Source organism: Puma concolor, chromosome D1 (genome assembly GCF_028749965.1).
Source record: "Puma concolor isolate L17-30 chromosome D1, mPumCon1.1.hap2, whole genome shotgun sequence".
Taxonomy (NCBI): Eukaryota; Metazoa; Chordata; class Mammalia; order Carnivora; family Felidae; genus Puma; species Puma concolor.
In genome coordinates, this window is record NC_141676.1 from 52267441 (window position 1) to 52288747 (window position 21307).

Consider the following 21307-nt stretch of genomic DNA (forward strand, 5'->3'; position numbering starts at 1 on the left):
CTTGTATCCAGAATATATAAAGAACATTTAAGAGTCAAAAAGAAAAAAAAAAGACAAAACTGGGAGAATATTTGAACAGACATTTCACAAAAGAAGATATACAAATGATCAATAAGTACATAAAAATGTTCAAAATAATTCATTACTAGTGAAATGCAAATTAAAGCCATAATGAGATAGCACTGCACACCACACTCAAATGACTAACAATACTAGTGTTGACAAAAATATGGCCAACTGGAATTCACAAACACTGCTGGTAAGAATGCAAATGTAAAATTATACAGTCACTTTAGAAAATGTAGTTAACCAGGGGCACCTGGGTGGCTCACTCATTAAGGGTCTGACTTTGGCTGGGGTCTTGATCTCACAGTTTGTGTGTTCGAGCCCCGCTTCGGGCTCTGTGGTGACACCTAGGAGAATGAAGCCTGCTTCAGATTCTGTGTCTCCCTCTATCTCTGTCCCTCCACTGTTTTTGCTCTGTCTCTCTCTCTCTCAAATATAAATAAACATTAAAAATTTTTAAAAAAAGAAAGAAAATGTAGCTAACTGGAACAAATTTGTTTTCCAATTCTCCATCCCTGAAAGACTCCAGACTCATTTTTACAGCACAACTATATACTCAGAAACAAATGCCTATCTCATAAAATAGTTTGGAGAAGGGAGAAAAGAGAGAGCAATCAATTTCCTTTATAAGGGTATTTCATCGAGCCACCAAGTTGGACAAGGACCCTGCAAGGAAAGAAAAGTATAACCCAAACTTATTCATGAAGATGCAAAAATTCTTTATGATAATGTTTGCAAATCACATCCAACTATGCCTAAAATGGAACGGACACAGCTCTTGTTCACAAGCAGCTCACAATCCAGGAGGGAGCAACAATACAATGAGTTAAGTGACACTGAAGATATGAAATGTGACAGTTGGTCAACTGGTCAAATAGAGAATGCAACTAGTTGTTCATCCAAGAACTCTTTACAAGGAGGTAGCCTTTCAACTAGCCTTGGAAGAACAAGTTAGGCAAAGTTAGAAGCTCTTTTCTCAGTGTAAGACTTGGGGTGACATTCCTCATCTCTTGTGATTAGCATCTTTTAACTTCATTATTTACTTGCATATCTGTTTCCTACCCCTGCCTCATAAAACATGTTCACACATATTTCTGTAATATTAGCATAAGACCTCACACTTAGTATATGTTCAGTAAAGATTTACTGAAGTCTTAGGAAAAAGAATTATTAATCTTATTATTCCCTATCTGTGTATGGAAGAGTCTTTTGAAGAGAAAGCAGGAAGGAAGAAGCCAGAAGACCTTGGAGCAAGGAAGATTAGAATACATCAGTTATCTCCCCATTGTAGGCCTGAAAATCCAGAGACAAACAAGATGCTGAGATGGAATGAATGTCCAGACAGTGGTAAGAAAAAAATACAGAGGGAATTACTTTAAGGGAAGAGAAAGTTTGTTTCCACAAGCCTGACCTCCATTCATGCCTCTAAAGAGAGCATGGCTAAAGTATTCCTTTGTCCTTTCTCTTTCTTCTAGATGACTAGATTAGAGGCTGGAGGAAAGACATAGTGGGGGGATGTAGAAGAAATGTCCCAAGGAAAGACAATCTTGTCACTGAACTCTAAGACTTAAGTGATTCCCATTTCTTAACTCCATCCCAAACTCATCATCATCCAATCTCCTAGTCAGTTTCACAGAAAAAATCCAAAGGTAGTTATTTCAGGCAGAGGTTAACCATAGCCCATCTTGCCCATAGGACTATATATAAACCAAACATATAAAACAAACATAAAAGGAAAAAATCCTAGGACCTGTAATGCAAATGCAAGTGAGGTGATGTTGATTTATTTATAGTACAGATGTCAGGAAAATATCATAGATTATAGTGTAGCAAATTGTTCAGATATCTGAACCTAGATTGTGTGGTTTGCTGAGCCCCAGAATTACTGTTTTTCCATTATCAGGAAGTTGTTTCAGGGAGTGGATGGGTCAAAGGTTGCTGAGTGCCATAGATAAACTTTACACCGTTTCTTGGGTACAATTTATACCTGGTGAATTCCTCACCTGACCACCAGTCATCCTTACCACATTGAACACATTTCCTATAAGAAACCTAAGGGGAATGTCAAGCAGCCTAATAAACTCAAATATATCTATTATCTCTGCAATTCTCTTAGTCATCCTTTGAATGATTTATAAATCCTATGAGTAACGTGTTGGGATGAGCACTGGGTGTTGTATGGAAACCAAGTTGACAATAAATTATATTTCATATAAAAATAAAGTAAATAAATAAAGAAATAAATAAACAATAAATCCTGTGAGTAGAGCTGACTGTGAGCTTCATTTTTGCCAGTTCTCATAGATGTACTCCTTAAGACATGATTTCTAAAGTTTCAGATAGGAAAGCCTGTGCTCTTTCTACTATGCTGCACTAACTCTAGGCTGGAAAGGAAAAACGACATTGGAATAAAGCACTATAATGAGGAGTACAACTCCTTTTTTGGGTGGTTGATATTTGACTGCTAACAACTTTTTAAACTCCTCTTTCACTCTTCCCCTTGCATCCACATCTGGGTAAACTAATGAGAAAGCCCTGATGTTCCCATATTTAGCATCAGCACAAATGCAAACCACACACACCCTTCCCAAAGTACATGAAGTTTTACCCAGCCCCACCCCTCACCACAATAAAAACCCAGGCCACTTCTTTTCCTTGCTCTTCAGACATTTCAGACGTCCTCGAAGGTCTTCCCTATTCTCCACAGAGACCTCAATTATGTAAGTAATGAACCTTTTCATTCAATGTGTGTGTGTGTGTGTGAGAGAGAGAGAGAGAGAGAGAGAGAGAGAGAGAGAGAGAGATGGAGAGGGAGGGAGGGAAGGAGAGAGGGAGAAACATGTTATCAGTCATAACATCCAAACCAAATTTTGGAGGGGAAGTTCATCTGTGTGTGCTGATAGCCATACCAAGCATCCTAGGAAAATCTATTTATTCTAGCCTCTAGGACTCATAGAAGCATCCTTACCTCTTTCCAAACTTCCTTCTTTGTCATTTGGGGGGAAAAGATCACAGAATCTTAATTGTGCCGATTTATTCCACAAACATTGACAGACTTCACATTACAGGAGAGTAGTTAACAGCACAGGTGGGGGTCTAGGATTTCCTAAGCTGAATCTTGGCTATGTGGTCAGGACAAGTCACTTAACTTCTCTGTGTCTGATCTTTTCTTCCATTTCCAAAATAACACTATCTAGGAGTGGTGTTCAAAATGGTAAATGAAAAGGCAGAAGCACTGAACATTCTGGGTGGAGTCTGGCTCTCTATAGCACCCAGAATTAGCCTTTTAGCTGCTGTTGGATTGTGGGGAAGGGTATGCAGTCTGGATGACCAGGACATCAAAGACACCCTGAAGCAGCAGCTGTTTACCACTCAGTATGGAAGTATTTCAACATTTTCATAACCAGCAAGCTGAATGTGCACCAGTTTAGTTGATGATAATAACAACAATAACAGCAACAGCAGCACTTACTTCAAAGGATTGTTGTAGAAATTACAATTAAGAACATTAATCCCAATGCTTAGTATCCCACAGTTAGCAAGGGATTAAAAATATATGAACTATTATTACTATATTACTGGGCTCTCCTCTAGGTATAACACAGCACACACAGACAGAAATAAACCTCTGTAAGGGAGAATATGATTTAAAAAAATCTGATTTAGCTAGTTTTGTCAATGATTGAGAACAAAGTCATATTTCTCATAATCAAGTAAGGTCTGCCATAACCAGCTATTTTTATTTAATAACAGATCAAATATCCATGAAAGTTTTCATAGATATCCAAATTCTTTGACATTCTTCACATCAAGAAGTAGGGTCTCTGTCCTCTCCTCCTGAAACTGAGCAGGTTTTGTGATTACCTCAACCAAAGAGCACTGCAGAAGTGACACTATACAGTCCATTGCTAGGTCATAAAAATGCCATATGTTTTCCACCTTGTTTGCTAGGAACACTATCTTATGGGGTCTTTAACCACCATATAAGAAGCCCAACTACAATGAAGTTACCATCTAGGAGACAACATGAAGAGATCACACAGAGAAAGGGGGCAAAAAGAAATAGAACAAAGTCTATATTACACAACTATTTATATAAATTAATAATATATACTCATGTAAAAAAAAGATTATACGTTTTACCAGTATACTTACATGGCCACGCACATTACCATACATATCAAACCCATTAAAGTGGGTGTCTATGAAGGAAATGAGAATAAAAGTGGAGATGGAAATAAAAGGGAATAAACAAATAAGAGGATGTGGTAAAACTGAAATCTCCACTACATGGCTGGTAAAAATGTAAAACAGTGCAATGGCTGTGAAAAACAGGAAGCTCTTCAAAAACTTAAACACAGAATTACCATATGACCCAGCATTTCCACTTCTAGATTTCAATTCCAAGAGACGTTCACATAAAAACTTGTAAACAAATTGATAATGGCAGCATTATTCATAATAGCCAAAAAGCAAAAATAACCCAAATGCCCATCAACTGATGAATGGATAAACAAATGTGGTAGACCCATACAATAGAATGTCATTCAGCCATAAAACAGAATGAAGTACTGATGCATGCTACAACATGGATGAACCCTGGAAAAAACATGCTAAATGAAAGAAGGTAGACACAAAAGGCCACATACCGTATGATTCTACTTATATGAAATGTTCAGAATGGGCAAATTCATAGAGATAGAAAGTATATTAGTGATATCTACAATAGTGAGGAGGGGAAATGAGGAGGTACTGTTGAATGGGGATGAAGTTTCTTTGGGGTGATAAAAATGTTCTGGATTTAGATAGATGATTGACAGATAGATAATAGATAGATGGGTAGATAGACAAAAGAAAGGAAGAAAGAAAGAAAGAAAGAAAGAAAGAAAGAAAGAAAGAAAGAAAGAAAGAAAGGAAGGAAGGAAGAAAGAAAAAATTGTCTCCTATTCATTGGATTGTGTCTTCACTCTTCTGGTAGTGTCCTTTGATGTACAACATTGTGAACATAGTAAAAACCTTTGAATTATACACTTTAAAATAGATAAAAAATGGTGAATGTTATGTTATGTGAATTTATCTCAATACATTTATTAGGATTTATCAGTACATATACTAAAATTGTAATGATACAGAGATTAGTGTGGCCTCTGGGCAAATTCATGAAGTGTTTTACATTTTTCTGTTTCTGGTCAAGAGCCATATTCACTAGTTGGCCCAATATTGTAAAATCATATGAGTCCTCCTCTCCAACTAGAAATATGAGTCATCCACAGCTTCTGCCCTGATTACATACATTTGTCTAAGTTCTCAAGCAACAAAATCATTGTTTAACTAAAAAAAAAATTCAGCACAGATTCATAATAAAGTTAGCACACTGACAATACAATGAAAGTTGTTTAATCGGGAACATCTCCCACAAATATATAGGAAACATCATATTTAATGGTGAAATGTTAAAAATATTCTCTTTAAAGTCAAGAACATTAAAATATATCCTGTATCAAAGTTCTTGTTCCACATTTAATTACAGCTCCACTGATCACAGTCAGATAACAATTACAACACTAAGGATTAAAAGATAAGAAATAAAATGTCTAGGGGCACCTGGGTGGCTCAGTCAGTTAAGCGTCTGACTCTGGCTCAGGTCATGATCTCACAGTTCGTGGGTTCGAGCCTCATGTCAGGCTCTGTGCTGATAGCTCAGAGCCTAGAACCTGCTTCAGATTCTGGGTTTCCCTCTCTCTCTGCCCCTCCCCCACTCATTCATTTTCTCTCTCTCAAAAATAAATAAACATTAAAAAAATAAAGTTTTTAAAAGAACTAAAATGTCTATTATTTGCGGATAGTATGACTACCTGTCTAAAGAATTCCATAACATCTATAACCACATTGTTATGATTAACAGAAGGGTCAACAAGTTTGTTAGGAGAAAATCCTGATGAAAAAGTATAAACCTAGCCTTAGAAATTGGTGTTAACAGAATGACATGGAAGACACTTGTCACAAATACTCATAATTAAATTCACAGGGTTTTCAGAGAATCCATAAATCATTTTGAAGATTCCAGCCAGTCTGCTCAAGGTCAGGCTGTCTAGATTTACCTCTTTGCTGGCTAAAAGTTAATTTGCTTATCAATGAAAAAAAGAGCAAGACTTAAGTGATCCCAGACTTTTACAAATCTGTTTTTGCAGTTTGTTCACTGACAACAGTCTACTCGTTGTAGCTATCCCATGAGTACATTTGCATGTGAATATATAACTGTCACCTATATTATTCTTTCATGTCTGTATAGAAGCTAAATTTACAAAATTGTATGCCTGCAAGAAACCATACAGAACGTAATTTTTATTTTTATTTTTAATATGAAATTTATTGTCAAATTGGTTTCCATACAACACCCAGTGCTCATCCCAACAGGTGCCCTCCTCAATGCCCATCACCCACTTTCCCCTCCCCCCTAACACCCCCCCCCCCATCAACCTTCAGTTTGTTGTCAGTATTTAAGAGTCACTTATGGTTTGCCTCCTTCCCTGTCTATAACTTTTTCCTCCCTTCCCCTCCCCCCTGGTCTTCTGTTGAGTTTCTCATGATCCACATATGAGTGAAAACATACGGTATCTGTCTTTCTCTGCCTGACTTATCTCACTTAGCATAACACTCTCCAGTTCCATCCACGTTGCTACAAATGGCCAGATTTCAAGAATGTAGTTTTTTAAAAAAGAGAAGCAAACCAAGAAACAGACTCTTAACTATAGAGAACAAACTGATATTACTGGAGGGGAGGTAGGTGGGGTGGATGAGTTAAATAGGGGATGGGGTTAAGGAGGGCACTTGTGGTGGTGGGCACTGGGTGTTTCATGTAAATAATGAATCACTAAATTCTACACCTGAAACTAATATTACACTATATGTTAACTAATTGGAATTTACATAAAAATTTGCAGAAAAAATAAATATATATGTAGAAGCATTAAAAAAAGAATGTAATTTTAAAACCATGTCATTAACACTAACAATAGAATAATAAAGAATCTAAGTAAATCTACTGAAAGTGTATAAGAACTTTACGAAAGAAAGTTATGGAACTTTATTGAAGCACATAAAAAAACACCTAAATAATAGAGAAACAAACCATATTTGTAAAGACAAGTCTCAATAATGATGGCATTTCCCCCCCCAAAAAAATTCTCAAACTCAATGTAATTATAGACAAAAGCTTAACAAGGTTAAAAGTTTACATTAAAATAATATGAGAATCTATTTAAAAGTCAAAAGTAACCAACACTACTAGAAGAAAAAAAATAAAGGGGAGGTACTTGCCGAAGCAGATAATAAAGTATTTTACAAGTCAATACCATTTAGAATAATCTCTAATAATGACAGAGGATAAACAAATATGGCAAAGGCAGAGAATAAGAGCCTAGAAAACAAAAACCTTCCATACACAAGCTCTGTTTGTTAGAGAGACGGTGATACAAATCAGAAGAGGAACATTATTAGATTAATGAGGGTAGGAAAATCATCTATCTGTATGGAAAATATTTAAGATTCCTACTCACATAGATTAATGATTTCTTTTTTTTTTTTTAACGTTTATTTACTTTTGAGACAGAGAGAGACAGAGCATGAACGGGGGAGGGTCAGAGAGAGAGAGAGACACAGAATCTGAAACAGGCTCCAGGCTCTGAGCTGTCAGCACAGAGCCCGATGCGCGGCTCGAACTCATGAACCGTGAGATCATGACCTGAGCCTAAGTCGGACGCTTAAGCGACTGAGCCACCCAGGCGCCCCTAATGATTTCTGATAATAAGGGAATTCCACTCATATGAGTACATCTCTTAGAAAAATTTCAAACATCTTCAAATAGGAACTTGCACAAAAATTGACCAGTCTTTATGTTGCAGTATGCTCCCCCTAAACATACTTTATTCAGGGTTTTTATCATGAATAGATGTTGTACTTTGTCATATCTTTTTTCAGCATCTATTCAAATGATATGTTAAAAATATCATCTATGGAAAGGATCATTCTTATCCTTTCTTCTATTAATGTCACGTATCACATTGATTGATTTGTGAATATTAAACCACCCTTGCAACCCAGGAATAAATCCCCCTTGTCCATGGTGACTTTTTGAATGTATTGTTGGATTTGGTTTGCTAGTTTTTATTGAGAAGTTTTGCATCTACATTCATCAGAAATACTGGCCCACAGTTCTCTTTTTAGTGCAATTCTTATCTGGTTTCCTATCAGGGTAATCCTGGCCTCATAAAATGAATTTGTAAGTTTCCCTCTCTTTTCTATTTTTTGGAATAGTTTGAAAAGAATAGGTACTAATTCTTTAAACATTTGGTAGAATTCCCCTGTGAAGCCATCTGGTCCTGGACTTTTGTTTGTTGGGAGATATTTGATTACCGATTCAATTTCTTTGCTGACTACCGGTCTGTTCAAGTTTTCTGCTTCTTCCTGTTTCAGTTTGGGTAATTTATATGTTTCTAGGGATTTATCCATTTCTTCTAGGTTGTCCAATTTGTTGGCATATGATTTTTCATAATATGCTCTTATAATTGTTTGTATTTCTGTGGTGTTGGCTCTTATGTCTCCACTCTCATTTGCAATGTTGTTTATTCTGGTCCTTTCTCTTCTATAAATTTTGATAAGTCTGGCTAAAGATTTATCCATTTTATTAATGTTTTCAAAGAACCACCTCCTGGTTTCATTGATCTGCTCTACTGGGTTTTTTAGTCTCTGTATCATTTATTTCTGCTCTAATGATTCTTATTTCCTTCCTTTTGCTGGCATTAGGCTTCATTGGTTGGTCTTTTTCTAACTTCTTTAAGTATAAGGTTAGATTGTTTATTTGAGGTTTTTCTTGTAGACCTACACTGCTATATACTTCCCTCTTAGGACTACTTTTATAGTATCTCAAAGGGTTTGGAGCAAGTGTTTTCATTTTCACTTGTTTCCATGTAGTATTTTTTAAATTTTTCTTTGATTTCCTGCTTTATCCATTCATTGTTTAGTAGCATGTTGTTTAGCCTCCACGTATTTCTGGGATTCCCAAATTCTTTCTTGTGGTTGACTTCTAGCTACATAGTGCTATAAAAAGGTGCATGGTATGACTTCAATCTTCTTGTGTTTGCTGATACCTGTTGTGTGACCTAATATGTCATCTATTCTGCAGAATATTCCATGTGCACTTGAAAAGAATGTGTTTTCAGGATGTCTTAGGATGGAGTGTTCTGAATATATCTGTTAGGTCCATCTGGCCCACTTTGTCATTAAAGGCCATTATTTCCTTGTTTATTTTCTGTTTAGATAATCTGTCCATCGATGTAAGTTAGGCGTTAAAATCTCCTACTATTATTGCATTGTTATCAATTAATTCCTTTATGTTTGTAATTATTTTATGTATTTAGATGCTCTCATGTTGTGTACATAAATATTTACAATTGTCTAACTTCTTGTTGGACTGTCCTATTACTTATAACATAGTGCCCTTTTTTGTCTCTTATCACAATCTTTAAAGTCTAGTTTGTCTGATACAAGTATTGCTACTCCACCTTTCATTTGACATCCATTGGCATCATAAATGTTTCTCCATCCCCTCACTTTCAATCTGCAGGTGTTTTTAGGTCTAAAATGAGTCTCTGTTAGGTAGGATATAGATGAGTCTTGAGGGTTTTTTTTTAATCCATTCTGATACCCTATGTCTTTGATTGGAGCATTTAGTCCATTTACATTCAGAGTAATTATTGATAGATATGTATTTATTGCCATTTTATTACATGTTTTGTGGTTGTTTCTAGAGATTTTCTCTGTTCCTTTCTGTCTTTCTCTCTTTTATATTTGCTGATTTTCTTTGGTGATATATTTGGATTTATTTCCCCTTATTCTTTGCAAGTTTATTTTTGGGGTTTGATATATGGTTACCATTAGGTTTGTTTATAAACTGTTCTCCAATTACCTATATCAGATTAGTCTATAGTAAGTTGAGGGTTGTTCCAGTTTGAACCCATTCTTTTCTCCTTTCCATCCTCCATGCTCACATTTTAGGTATATGTTATTGTATTTTATATCCTTTTTATGTATGTGAGTTCCTTGACTGATTTTTAAAGAAATATTCATTTTTATTGCTATTGTGTTTCCTGCCTTTACACTGTCGCTTTTGGTCTCTCTTTTACACTCAAAGATTCTTCTTTAATATTTATTGCAGGGCTGGTTTAGGGGTAACGAACTTTAGTTTTTGTTTGTCTGTAAAACTCTTTATCTCTCCTTCTTCTGAATGACAGCCTTACTGGAAGAGTATTCTTAGGTATAGATTTTTCCCACTCAGCACTCTGAATATATCATGCCACTCCCTTCTGGCTTGACATGGTTTCTGCTGAGATATCTCCAGTCAGCCTTATGGGTTTTCTGCTGTAAATTAAGGACTTCTTTTGCCTTGCTGCTTTTAAGGTTTTTCTTTGGCACTTCTTTTTTTCAAACTTAATTACAATATATCTTAGTGTGGGCCTGCTTTTGTTGATTTTGATGGGAGTTCACCGGGCCTCCTAGATCTAGATATCTATTTCCTTCTCCAAATTAGGGAAATTTTCAGCTATTATTTTTTCAAATAAACTCGGTGTCTCCTTTACTCTCTCTTTTTTTGTGGGACTCCTATAATACAAATGTTATCATGTTTGATGGAGTCACTGAGTTCCCTAAGTCTATTCTTGTTTTGCACAATTCCTCCTTCTCTCTTTTGTTCAGCTTCATTTTTCTCCATTGCTTTGTCTTCTAGGTCATCAATTCAATCTCTGCTTATTCCAGTCTGCTATTCATTATTGCATCTAGCATGTTTCTAATCCATCAATGCACTCTTCATATCTGATTGATTCTTTTTTAACTCTTTTATCTCTGTGGTAAGGTTTCACCGATGTCTTCCATTCTTTTCTCAAGTCCAGTGAGATTACTGCTTCAAATTCTCCATCAGATATGTTACTCACATTTGTTTCACTTAGCTCTCTGTCTGTGACCTTATCTTGGTCTTTCATTTGTGATAAAACCCTTTGTTGTTTTTGTGTTTTATCTAAGCTAGTTATATCTCCTGCTCCTGAAAGTAACGGCTTTATGAAGAAGAGGTCATGCAGTGCCCAGGACCTGATGCTTTAGGGAGTGTCTCCAGTATGTGCTGCATGCTCTGTGCTGCTGTGTTTCTCTGCTCTATCCTTCAGGCCAGTCCTCTGCAGAGGCTCTGCTTGTCTGCTGTGGGCAATGTTTCACCTCTGGTCTGAAAGTGGTGAGTTTTAACTAGGTGTCTGGTCTGCTTATGAAATGAGACCTGTCACCACCTCTTCTGGAACTGAACTCCTGCAAAACTCTGGTTGAGAGATGTAGTCTGCACAGGGGTCTGTGCTGCTCTTCTAGTGGAAGGGCTAATCATGCTGCGATTGAGGCAACATGAATGAGAAGGGCAGTTCTACTGGAGCACAGAGGATGGGGCTTGGTGTATAGAGTTAGGCAGCCAGTGTCCATGCTCTGTGTACTGCTTCCTGTAGGTGGCTCTGTATTTATGCTGATGGACAGGGGAGGGAAATGATGCCAGGCAGCTCCTTTTTTCTTAGAGAAATGTCTCCATGAAAGCTGTCTTTCAGGAAAATACTTCAAGTAGAGTAAATAATCTCCCCACCGTGTGCTCCAGGTGCTGTTCACGTCACTCCTTCCTCTCTATCTGTCCCTGGGTAGTTTGCCTGCCTTCTCTCCAGGAGCAGCACAATGCCCTTCACACTCTACCCCAGCCAAGCCCCCTGACTTTTAAAACTCCAGGCTTTAAGCCTTACTTGTTGCAAGAACTCACAAAATCCAGCCCCTCTCACTTTCCAAGCCAATGGCCATGGGGAAATGTTCTCCTTGTGCATTCCCCACTGCGTGCTCCTCTCTCTCTCTCTCTCTCTCTCTCTCTCTCTCTCTCTCTCTCCACCCCCTCCACCCCCACCTTCTCTGTGACCATGTCTCCCTCCACTCTGCAACAGCCAGGGCCCATTTCTCCTCTAAACCACATCTCCATACTTCCTACCTTCTTCAGTGTGGTCTTTTCTCTTCCTTTCATTGTGGAGTTTATTCTGTCAGTCTTCGTGTCAATTTCTGGGGTATTTAGGATAACTTGATAGTCATCTAGTTGTGTTCATGGGCAAGGCAAGCCTAGAGTCCTTCTATTCTGCCATCTTGTTTCCCCTAGCTGGTACTTTCTTATACTTTTTATCTCCTTGTTGAAGTTCTCACTGTGTTCATCCATTTTTCTCCTCAGTCTGATGAGCATATGTATGACCATTACTTTGAACTTTTTACCAGGTAAATTATGTATCTGTCTCAGTAAAGTTTTTTCCAGAGGTTTTATCTTATTCCTTCTTTGAACTTATTCATTTATTTCTTCATTTTTCTTGATTCTCTATGTTGGTTTCTATATAGTAGATGAATCAACTCTCTCTCCCAGTTTTGAAGGAATGGCCTCAGGTTAGAGGTGAGCCTTGTTGTTCAACCCTTCCTCAGGCCTTTGGTGTCTCTCAACCTTTGTGCTTGTCCAAGTAACCCATTATATTTTTAATAGTTTCCAGTAGTTGAAGATGTGCCAAGACCTGTCACTGTTCCTAAAGGGATGATCTAAACACCTAAATTCAGGCTTTTTAGAAGCCAAACCTTCATACAGCAGATTTTAAAAGAATGCAAATATATACAGTTCTGTAGAATCACAAATATAAGCCCCACTTGCCAGATAATCTAGTGGTGTCCCCAGGTGCCAGTCTGAACAATTGGGGCTCCAGGGGAGTATGTAACATTTTTTCTTGGAAATACCAGCAAGCTGGAGCAAGGCAGAGGGAGAGCCCCAATATGGCATCCACAACCTATATTCCTTGAGAGAAGCTCCACAGTTCACTAAATGTGTGCCAAACCTGAAGCCTGCCCCTCAGGCCAAACTTAAGGACAAGTAAAAAGCCTCCTTCACAGAAATATTGGGGAGTGGGTGGAGTACACCTCAGGCTGCTATCTGAATACAGTACTGGGGTGGTAGCCTATCAAGAATCACCTTTCTGATTGCCACAGTCCCAGGGATATCCTGGCCACCAGAGCAAGGTAATCAAGGGGCCCTGTGGAGCATGGCAGGAGAGCACAGCATAGCTCCTGACCTCCATGTTTTTTGGAAAGGATTACAGCCAGCTCTTAGGTGCATGTTTAATTAGAAGTCTGATCCTCAGGCTACAGCCATGATGTTAGCTAATAGGCCTCCTTCACAGAAAGACTGAGCTCCTAGGTCTGTGGCCTCTTGCTGTGCCCTAGGGGTAACAGGGGTCTAAAAACTCTTTCTCCTTTGATTATAGTCTTTTGGGACCAATAAGCATAAGCCCCACTGGCTTCCAGAGCCAGGTGATGTAAAGCTGTCCTCCGGCAACAGCCACAAAAATCAGGGTGCTGGCTAGGGGTATGAGCTCCCTTCTGGGTGACATTGATTACTACAATCCCATGAGACCAGGGCCTGAAGCTCCCCTTGACTCCAGACACAGGTAGTCAAGAGGCAACCCCTGAGAAAAACTGCCACAAAGATTGGGGGACCAGAAATATATAAAATCCCCCTTTCAGGAGATACTGGTGCTCTGGAACACAGTAAAGGGAGAGTGTAAAGATGGTGCCCACCAGTCTCCATCCCCTGAAGGTGTTCCAGCAGGTTCCCAACTATGTGTGTTAAACTAGATGCCCACCCCTTAAGCCAATGCTTTAATATGAGCAGGTGAGTCTCCTTCACTTTAAGCCTGGACATGGTCAGCTACTTCTGAGCAGGACCCTAGGGCAGGTAACTCTGAGTGTGTGGGCCTTTTATTAGTTGTGTCCCAGATCACTACAATTTTGTGGGTCTCAGCTCACAAGTCTAATTGGTTTTCAAAGTTAGATATATTTAGGGGTTCATTTCTCAAGGGCAGGTCTAAAAGTTGAGGTGCCTGTGATGGGTTCAACCACTTCACTCTTCAAGGGAAGCTCTGGTTTTGAGGTTTTTCTTTTCCCATTTCTGGTTTCTCACAAAAGGGGTAGAGATTATGGCAAAACTGTGTCCCAGCCTTTCCTCCACACTTCAATGTGGTTTTCCTCTTCTTTGCCCATTGTGTAGTCATCACTCAGCCAACCTTGGTTTTTTTAAGAGGAAGTTATTCCATATGTAGCCATAAAACTCAGTGTGTCCATGGAAGGAGGTAAGTTCAGGCTCTTCCTATGCTGTCATCTTGAAGTGGAGATGAGTGTATAAGCTCTTTTCTGGGAGATACCAGTGAGCTGGAACAAGGCAGAGGGAGAGTGCCAAGATGGTGTCCACAGCCTACATTCCACAAAAGCAGCTCCATAGTCCACTAGATATATGCCAAACCTAAAGGGTGACCCTCAGCCTTGCTCAAGACAAACAGACTGGTATCCTTCAACTGAGAGTTGACATGAGGTTGAGAAATGAAACCCAGTCCTTTCTCAGTATTGGGGGTTGACCTATGTAACAGGAGCCAGCTGTATGGTGGAATGAATTTGCTTGTAAATCTGATTTTGAGGTCATGGGATTTCTTCACCCTCTTCACTAGTTTATACAACATTTACTGAGATCTCACCATATACAGAAAATGTGCTCATACCATGAAAGAATCTGAAGTGGATCAAACACACTCTGTCATCCATCTATATACTCATAGCATAGCAAGAGAGAAGACATGAGCACTGAAACAAGACTCAGCAGAAGAGTGCAAAAAAAATCCGCTAAGAACTGTAACATGGTAGCACTCATATAGAAATTCTCAGAGATTCAAATTAAACACAAGGGAACACTGCACCTAGAGACATTTCCCTTGATGCCCCTTGTTCTCATAGAGTTGATCTTAAAACCAATTATGTGCTGGGGATAAAATAACTCCTATTTGAATGTTTCTTCAGGCCAAGAAACTTATAATATAACCTATATCATTCTATTGTCATTAATGTAATGTGAGCTAGTACTACCAGAACAACTTCTTTCCATTACTCAGCTCCTTCTCACTGCTTAGGTCACCCTCCTCTCACCCAAGACTTGAGTAAATGTACCTAGTTACTGTTGGTTCTTGGACCCAAATTTGTCTGTAACTGATATCAAAACTCTTGCTTGTTAGAAAACAAAACATTTTCCATGGGATTTACATTTGAGGGAAAACTGTCAGCAATAATGTTACTAAAAAGTTCTAATATAAAAGATAGAGAACAGTGAAATTCTCTCCTTCTCACCATAAACACACAATATGCGTTTAACAGTTTACTTTAGTGTTGAATCATCCAAATGAGCCAACACAATGTTGGGAATGTTGTTAATTTTCAACTGAACAACTGTAGAAAAACAACTTTAGCAAAAAAAAAAGTCTTTTACAGGAAATAAAAACTAAATCTAACATAAAGGTCTTTCACAGAAAATGAAAGCTAACAAGTTTTATTACAACTGCTTCTCTCTCTGTCCTTGAGTGACTTGTGAACTGGAACAGTAAAGCAGTTAAAGCACTTTTCCTGAGGAAGAAACTCTAATGTGCCCATGTCTTTTCTCCCTAATTCTTTACCTATCCTGTTTCTGCTATGTTTATTATCATGCGTTCACCGCCCCCCACCACTGGTACACATACACATACACATCAACTTTAGTCTTCTATTTACAGTAATTTTAAATTCTTTTAATGTTTATTTATTTTTGAGAGAGACAGAGTCTGAATGGGAGAGGGGCAAAGAGAAAGGGAGACAAAAATCTGAAGCAGACTCCAGGTTCCCAGCTGTCATCAAAGATCCTGACACAGGGCTCAAACTCACAAACCGCAAGATCATGACCCTAGCCAAAGTCGGATACTTAACCAACTGAGCCACCCAGGTGCCCCTATTTGCAGTAATTTTTAAACCCAGGATCTCTTTCTCTCTGTCTCTCTGTCTCTGTCTCTGTCTCTCTCTCTCTCTCTCTCTCTCACACACACACACACACACACACACACACACACAGACACCAGGCATCACAATATAAACAAATAAATAAACAGGATTCCTTTTAATCAGCTGGATTTTTTATTTTATAAACTTGATATGTTACATTTTGTAAATTTAAGGTGTACAGTGTATTACTTGATTCATTTATATATTGTAATATGATTGCCATTCAATATGATGTATAAATACATTTATACATCATTGTATCACAATATTATTATCTATATTCATTATACTATGCATTAGATCTCTATGGCTTATTTATCAGTCATTACAAGTTTGTATTCTTAAATAGCATCAGTTTTATTCCCCCATGCCAGCTATCACCAGATAACCATTTTACTCTGTTTTTTTGGTAGGTTTGACTTTTTTTGATTCAACATATAAGCGATATCATAAATACTAGTCTTTCTCTGACTTATCTCACTTAGCATAATGTGCTCAAGGTCCATTCATGTTGTTGCAAATGGCAGGATAACCTCCTTTCTTGTGACTTAATAATATTCCGTTACAAATACACACCACAGCTTTTGTATCTATCATTCATTGATGGACATTTGAGCTGTTTGCATATCTTGACCAGTGGGAATAATGTTGCGATAAACATGAGTGTGCCTATATCTCATCAAATCTTGTTTTCATTTCCTTTGGGTACATACCCAAAAGTGGAATTGCTGGATCGTATAGGTCTATTTACAGTTTTTTGAAAAACCTCCATATTGTTTTCCACAATAGTAAGACTAATTCCCAGCAGTAGTGTATAGGGATTCCCTTTTAACCCTATCCTTGCTAGCAATTATCATGCCTTCTTGAAGATAGCCATTCCAATAACTGGAAGTGATATTTCACGATGGCTTTTATTTGCATCTCCTTCATGATCAGTGTTGCTGAACATCTTTTCATGTGCCCATTTGCCATTTTGATGTTCTCTTTGAAAAAATATCTAGTTCTTCTGCCCATTTTTTATCTGGATTGTTTGTTCTTTTGTTGTGTTAGTTCTTTACACATTTTGGATATTAACCCCTTATCCAACCTATGGTTTGCAAAATTTCTCTCATTCTGCAAGCTGCGATTTCATTTTGTTAATTGTTTCTTTCATTGCATAGAATTTTTGCTATTGTTGGTGCTTTTGGCCTCATTGCCACAAAAACCATTCCCAAGACCAATTTCAATGAGTTTCTTCTCTATACTTTCTTCTAGGGGGTTTAAGGTATCAGAGCTTATGTTTAAGTAATCCATTTCAAGTTAATTTTTGTCAGTGGTGTGAGATAGGAGACCAATTCCATCATTCTACATGCGTTTCTCCAGTTTTCTCAGGAGCATTTGTTGAAGAAACTATCCTTCCCACCACTGAATGTTCTTGGCTCCATTGCCAAATATTATTTGAGTATATATGCCATGATATAATTCTAGGATCTCTATTCTGTTCCTTTGGTCTATTTATTTTAACACTAGAGCTACACTGTTTTTTATTGCTATGACTTTGTAGTATAGTTAAAATCACGAAGTGTGATACCTCAAGATTTGTTCTTTTTTTTCTTGAGGATTTCTTGAGCTATTCAGGGTCTTTTGTGGTTCCACCACAAATTTTAGGATTATTTCCTCTTATTCTGTAAAGAATACCTTTGGCATTTTGATAAGGATTACATTAAATCTGTAGGTAGCTTTGAATAGATTGGCCATTTTAACCATATTTATTCTTAGGATTCATGAGCATGAGATGTCTTTCCATTTGTTTTATGTCTCTTTCAGTTTCTTTCAGCCAAGCCTTCTAGTTTCCATTATACAGATCTTTCACATCCTTAATTTATGCCTAAGTATTGTATTGTTTTTGAAGTTATTGTGATTGGGATAATTTTCTTTATTTCTTTTTTGAAGTTTTTATTTAAATTCCAGTTAGTTAACATACAAGTGTAGAATTTAGTGATTCATCACTTACATACAACACCCAGTGCTCATTACAACTGCCCTCAAAACCTATCCCCCACCTACCTCCCTACAGTAACCCTCAGTTTGTTCTCTACAAATAGTTAAGAATCAGTTTCCTGGTTTGCCTCTTTTTCCCCTATGTTCACTTGTTATGTTCCTTAAATTCCACATATGAGTAAAATCATATGGTATTAGCTTTAATTGACTTACTTATTTTGCTTAGCATAATATTCCCTAGCTCTACCCATGTCGTTGCAAATGGCAAGATCTCATTCTTTTTTACAGCTAATTGGCTAATATCGTGTGTGTGGTGTGTGTGTGTGTGTGTGTGTGTGTGTGTGTGTGGTGTGTGTGTACTCACCACATCTTCCTTATTCATCCATCAGTCAATGGACATTTGAACTGTTTCCATAATTTGGCTAGTGTTGACAATGCTGCTATAAACATCGAGGTGCATGTATCTGTTCAAATCAGTATTTTTGTATCCTGTGGGTAAATATCTAGTAGTGCGATTGCTAGATCATAGGGTAGTTCTATTTTTAACTTTTTGAGGAATTTCCATGCTGTTTTCCAGAGTGGCTGCACCAGTTTGGGTTCCCACCAACAGTGTAAGAGGGTTCCCTTTTCTCCCCATCTTCACCAACACCTGTTGTATCCCATGCTGTTAATTTTAGCCATTGTGACAGGTGTGAGGTGATAGCTTACTGTAGTTTTGATCTGCATTTCCCTGATAATGAATGATGTTGGGCATCTTCTCACGTGTCTGTTGGCCATCTGTTTGTCTTCTTTGGAAAAATGTCTATTCGTGTCTTCTGCCCATTTTTTAAACTGGATTATTTGGTTTATGGGTGTTGAGTTTTATAACTTCTTTATATATTTTGGATACCAACCCTTTATCAGATATGTCATTTGCAAATATCTTACCCCAGTCCATAGGTTGCCTTTTAGTGTTGTTGCTTGTTTCCCTCATTGTGAAGAAGCTCTTTATCTAGATGAAGTTCCAATAGTTCATTTTTGCTTTTTTTTCCTTGGCCTCAGGAGACATATCCAGAAAGAAGTTGCTATGGCCGATGTCAAAGAGATTGCTGCCTGTGTTCTCCTCTAGGAATTTGATGGCTTTCTGTCTCACATTTAGGTATTTAATCCATTTTGAATTTATTTTTATGTATTGTGTAACAAGTGGTCCAGTTTCATTCTTTTGCATGTTGTTTTCTAGTTTTCCCAACACCATTTGTTGAAGATTTTCCCCTTGTATATTTATTCCTCCTTTGTTAAAGATAATTTTCGGTTTACATCTGGGTTTCCTATTCTCTTGCATTGATGTATGTGTCTTTTTTTGTGCCAGCACCATACTATCTTGATCACTGTAGCTTTGTAATATGAATTGAAGTCCAGAATTGTGATGCTACCAGCTTTGCTTTTCTCTTTCAAGACTGCTTTGACTGTTTGGGGTTTTTTGTTGCTTCATACAAATTTTAGGATAGTTTGTTCTACCTCTGTGAAATATGCTTGTGGTATATTGATAAGGATTGCATTAAATGTGTAGATTGTTTTGGGTAGTACAGACAATTTACCAGTATTTGTTCTTCCAATCCATGAGCTTGGAATGTTTTTCCATTTCTTTCTGTCTTCTTCAATTTCTTTTTTGTTTGTTTGATGTTTGCTGTTGTTTGTTGTTTTTTAAGTAGGCTCCATGCTCAGCATGGAGTCCGAAGTGAGGCTTGAGCTCATGACCCTGAGATCAAGACCTGAGCTAAGATCAAGAGCCACACACTTAACTAACTGAGCCACCCAGGAGGCCCCTCTTCAATTTCTTTCATCAGTGTTTTATAATTTTCAGAGTATAGATCTTTTACCACTTTGGTTAGGTTTATTTGTAGGTATCTTACAGGTTTTGGTGCAATTGTAAGTGGAAATGATTCCTTGATTTCTCTTCCTGCTGCTTCATTATTGGTGTATAGAAATGCAACCGATTTCTGTACGTTGATTTTGTACCCTGAAACTTTACTGAATTTGTGTGGGTATTTTTTGGTGGAGTCTTAAGAGTTTTCTATATCATATCATCTATAAATATCATATCATCTATAAATACTGAAAGTTTTACTTTTTCCTTGTCAATTTAGATACAATATTATTACTTCTTGTTGTCTAATTGCTGAGGCTGGGACCTCTAGTACTATGTTTAACAACAGTGGTGAGAGTGAACAACCCTGTCTTATTCATAACCATAAGGAAAAGCTCCACTTTTTCCTCACTGAGGATAATAATAGCTGTGAGTTTTTCACAAGGCCTTTATTATGTTGAGGTATGTTCCCTCCACCACTACTTTGTTGAAGGTTTTTATCATGAATGGATGTTGTACTTTCTGAAATGCTTTTTCTGCATCTATTGAGAGGATCATATGGTTCTTATTAATGTACTGTATCACGTTAATTGATTTGTAAATATTAAACAACCTTGGAGCCCAGGAATAAATCCCACTTGATCGTGGTGAATGATTCTTTTAATATACTATTGAATTTGATTTGCTAGTACTTGTTGACAATTTTTGCATCCATGTTCATCAGGAATATTGGCCTGTAATTCTCTTTTATACTGGAGTCCTTGTCAACATAATCCTGGCTTCCTAGAATGAGTTTGATAGTTTTCCTCCCATTCTCTTTTTTCGAACAGCTTAAGAAGAATAGATATTAACTCTTGTTTAAATGGTTGGGACAATTTCCCTGTGAGGCCATCTGGCCCTGGAATTCTGTTCCTTGGGAGATTTTTAATTACTGATTTAATTTCTTTGGTGGTTATCAGTCTGTTCAAGTCTTCTATATCTTCCTGTTTCAGTTTTGGTAGTTAATATGTGTCTGGAAATTAATCCATTCCTTCCAGATTGTCCAATATGAGGGCATATGATTTTTAATACATTCTCTTATAATTGTTTATATTTCTGTGGTATTGTTTGTTATTTCTCCTCTCTCATTTGTGATTTTATTTGTTTGGTTCCTTTCTCTTTTCTTTTGCATAAGTCTGATAGACGTTCATCAATTTTATTATTTCTTTTTTTCTTGTATTTATTTTTGAGAGAGAGAGAGAGAGAGTGTGCGAGTGAGTGCAAGCGGGGAAGGGGCAGAGAGAGGGAGACACAATATGAAGCAGGCTCCAGGCTCTGAGCTGTCAGCACAGAGCCTGATGCAGGGCTCGAACTCACAAACCACGAGATCATGACCTGAGCTGAAGTCGAAGGCTTAACTGACTGAGCCACCCAGGCACCCCCAACTGCATCCTCATTAGTTGGTTAGTTGGTTAGTTAGTTCGTTCATTA

General features: G+C 37.6%; 1 protein-coding gene across 3 annotated transcripts in view; it reads left to right on the forward strand.

Moving 5' to 3' along the window:
• Positions 1 to 2723: 2723 nt before the first annotated feature.
• Positions 2724 to 21307, forward strand: part of LOC147576682 (interferon-induced very large GTPase 1-like) — a 62785-nt gene continuing 44201 nt past the window's right edge. For 2 of the 3 annotated variants that reach the window (XR_015241035.1, XM_086678085.1), the window contains exons 1-2: positions 2724 to 2786; positions 19033 to 19129. The gene's annotated coding sequence lies outside the window, so the exon portion shown is untranslated. The remainder of the gene's footprint in view (positions 2787 to 19032; positions 19130 to 21307) is intronic. The other variant, XM_086678086.1, reaches the window with a different exon arrangement.